The 3,985-nt window shown below is 41.9% G+C and overlaps 1 pseudogene across 1 annotated transcript; it reads left to right on the top strand.

Annotated features, from left to right (window-relative positions):
• The first annotated feature begins 269 nt into the window (after nt 1-269).
• Nucleotides 270-1,857, top strand: LOC311582512 (glutamine synthetase-like; annotated as a pseudogene). Its single transcript has one exon. The product of its transcript is annotated as a glutamine synthetase-like (transcript).
• The last annotated feature ends 2,128 nt before the right edge of the window (nt 1,858-3,985 follow it).

A 3,985-nucleotide genomic window follows, 5' to 3' on the forward strand; every position in this document is an offset into this window, starting at 1 on the left:
AAAAATTAGCAACATATTGAGTGAACTGAAGTGAAGAGTAAAATATAAATTTATACTTAACAAAAGTAGGGCTAGAAAGAATAGAAACTGTCACCTAGCCGAGGACCTCACTGCATGAGGTGCACTCTGAGTATTTGTTGAATAAGTGAATGAGGCTGACATTTATACCCCAGGCTGCCTTCCACGACATGGTAACATTACTAGGAACTGTGCTATAATTAGTGTAAAGAAATATTTAGTTAAAACCTGCAAATACGGCAGAGCCGAGAATGGGAGTAGAGTGGAGAGCATATGAACAGCTCACCAATCTCCTCTCCGCTCTTCGCCTCTATCTCACAGCCAGTCTACCCGCCCATCGTCCTTCCAGCCACGGCCCAAAACACCTTCCACCATGGCCACCTCTCAAGCAGATGTGCAAGTCCCTGCCTCAGGGTGAGCAAGTCCAAGCCATGTATGCCTGGGTTGATGGTACCAGGGAAGGGGTATGCTGCAAGACCCGCGCCAGGGACTGTGAGCCCAAGTATGTAGAAATGTTACCTGAGTGGAATTTTGATGACTCTAGAACCTTTCCATCTGAAGATTCCAACAGTGACACGGGTCTCAGCCCTGTTGTCATGTTTCGGGACCCCTTCCGCAAAGAACCCAACAAGCTGGTGTTCTGTGAAGTTTTCAAGTATAACCCGAAGCCTGCAGAGACCAATTTAAGGCACATCCATAAGCGGATAAGGGATATGGTGAGCAACTAGCACCCCTGGTTTGGAATGGAACAGGAGTATACTCTCGTGGGAACAGATGGGCACCCTTTAGGTTTGTCTTCCAAAGGCTCCCCTGGGCCCCAATGTCCATATTAGTGTGGTTTGGGAGCCGACAAAGCCTATAGCAGGGATATAATGTAGAGGCTCACTACTGGGCCTGCTTGTATGCAGGAGTCAAGATCACAGGGACAAATGCCGAGGTCATGCCCTCCCAGGGGAAATTCAAAATAGGACCTTGTGAAGGAATCCGCATGGGAGATCATTCCTGGGTGGCCCTTTTCTTCTTGCATCATGTGTGTAAAAACTTCAGGGTGAGAGCAACCTTTGACTCCAAGCTCATTCCTGGGAACTGGAATGGTTCAAGCTGCCGTACCAACTTTAGCACCAAGGCCGTGCGGGAGAATGGTCTCAAAGTATATTGAGGATATCATTTAGAAACTAAGCAAGCAGCACCAGTACTACATTCGTTCCTACAGTCCCAAGGCAGGGCCTGGATAATGCCCGGCATCTGACTGGATTCCACAAAATCTCCACTATCAACAACTTTTCTGCGGGCGTTGGCAACCGCAGTGCCAGCATTTGTATTCCCTGGACTGTCGGCCAGGAGAAGAGGGGTCACTTGGAAGACCGCCGCCCTTCTGCCAATTGTGACCCATTTGCACTGACAGAAGCCATAGTCTGCACATGTCTTCTCAGCGAGACGAGTGACAAGCCCTTCCAGTACAAAAACTGAGCGGACTAGACTTCCAGTGCTCTTGAGCCCTTCCTAGTCCACCCACTGCAACTCTACTCTCTGCCGGTTGTCCCCACTGTAACTCAAAGGATGGAATACCACGGTGTTTTTATTCTTCATGCCCAGTTAATCTTGCTTTTTATTGGTTGGAATAGAGAAGTCAAGTTCTTAATCTCTACACACCCAAATCTTTTGTTTTGGTTTTGGTTTTGGTTTTTTCCTACCTAGCATTCTAGAGGAGGTGGGTAGGGAAAGGTAACAAACACACAGCTTCATCTCCTCAGGAATGCATGTCCTGGTAGACATGGCTGTCACAAAGCAGGTGTGTTTGTGAGGTGAAGGACTCTTTTTCTTCAGGATAGTTGAAAGGACAGGCCCAACAACTAAGACTGACGTTTCCCCTGTTGGTAGAGAGCTGTTACTTCTTCAGTGAAACCAACTGTCTATTCCAAATGGGAGTTCTGTGAGAAGGAATTGGAGACTGGTCCCTTGTGCCATGCTTCCTTGCTTGGGGGAGGGGATTAGGTGCCCTCCATGAGCACAGCTCAGTGTATCACTTGATAGATGATGGCCCTACCATAAACAAAGAAAAGGTTTCAATTTCTTGGTCCTCCATTTATAACACAAAGCAGAATACGTTGTATTCTTATATTTAAATATAAAAACAAGAAATTTTTTTTAAACCTTCAAATACTAGTATTTAAAAAATGACCATTTTCATGGCTGGGGAGACTCAGTGGTTAGGAGCACTGGGTGCTCTTCCAGAGGACACTTGTCAGTTCCCAGCACCCACATGGCAGCCCACAACCACCCATAACTCTAATGACTGATGATTTGCGCACTGCTTCTAAACTCTGAAAGCGCCAAGCTGGGAATGGTGGCACACACCTTTAAATTCCAGCACTTGGGAGGTAAAGGCAGGAAGATCTCTGCGAGTTTGGGGCCAACCAGATCTACAAAGTGAGTCCAGGGCAGCCAAGGCTACACAAAGAAACCCTGTCTCACCTGCCCCCCTAAAAAAAAAAAAGAATGGAAGCACCAAACACACATATGATGCATATATGTAAGTGAAGGCAAACCAATAAACAATTAAATAAGTCGATAAATAAGATCATAAATAAATAAATCTAATAATAGAATTTTTAAACTGAGAATTTACCATCCTAAAGTAACCTTCATCCATGAGCTAAATCATGCATGATTACCCTTTCTCCAGATGAACAGTGGGCCTATTTAAAAGTAGCTTTGGAGCTTTTTTTTTTTTAAACAGCATTCAGACCCTACAGTAAGAACGTGTTAATACCAGACATGTTTTCTCCTGCCATTTAGGGATGAGTCACTCAATGGTCTCCATCATTTTTCTAAAAATCAAGAATACGAAAAGTTGAATTTCTTTTAAGGACACTGAGCATCTGAGATGCCACCAAGCATGCCATTCAAGTCAGCTGCAGCTCTCTGCACTGGACAGCAGCTCATTGGTTCTTCTCTTTGTCACAGAACTCTGTGAGCACTAGTTATGTGGCCATATTTTGCAAGCCAGAAAACATGCTTTTCTTAATGTGGAATGACTCTAAGCCAATCTGACCAGAAACAAATAATGATGCTAACCTGAATAATTAGGGTCAAACTTCATTATCAGGATAAGGGTAGCTCTTTCAGAACTCTGTCATAGTATAGCTAATATCATCATTCTGCTCTCTTCTTTGTTTTCATATTGATCTAATTAAACATCACACAATAATACATGAGTTAATTATATGTCAGCTCCATTTATTTTTCTTTAGTTTAATATATATATGTGTGTGTGTGTGTGTGTGTGTGTGTGTGTGTATGTAATGTCTTATAGAATTCTCTTAAAAATAAAATTTTTACATTTAATTTACAATCAAAGACAAACCCAAAAGAAACAATTAATATAGTTGTCTCAAATGCAGCCTTCTTATTAATATGACAAAAATTACATTGAGTTAATTGATCTAAGATAATGACACTATAGGGGGAAAATACATTATTAGTCAAAGTGACCTTTTATGTATCCTTGGTAGTCTCCTGTACAGATTAATATTGATACAAATTAATTTCCTAATACTGAAAAGTACTAATTGAAGCAACTTGGCCTGGTTTCCAGAGCTAAATGTATGCCCTTGAACCATGTTTTAGATCCATTTGCAATATTCATCCTAAACACTGGAAATCCTAGTTTATCCTGGCTCTGATTCAACCTTCCAACATTTCCTCTCTGTTTACTTTGGTCTTTTGGAAGAGGTCCAAGTTTGTCTCAGTCTTTGAAAGCAGATGAATGAAACTGAAATTACATTTACTGTTCTTTTGGCTCTTGTATTTGTGCTCAAAGACAGATCTAATTCCTCTGGTAATTTTCATAAAGAAAAATTACTGAATTAATTTATTTTAGCACTCACTAACACAGAGATCATGTGTAGCTAATATAACATCATTCCCAATTTCTTATTAAAAAATAAACTCCGCACTAAAGGGT

Source organism: Acomys minous (assembly GCF_964271855.1).
Source record: "Acomys minous genome assembly, chromosome: 14".
In the NCBI taxonomy this organism is placed as follows: Eukaryota; Metazoa; Chordata; class Mammalia; order Rodentia; family Muridae; genus Acomys; species Acomys minous.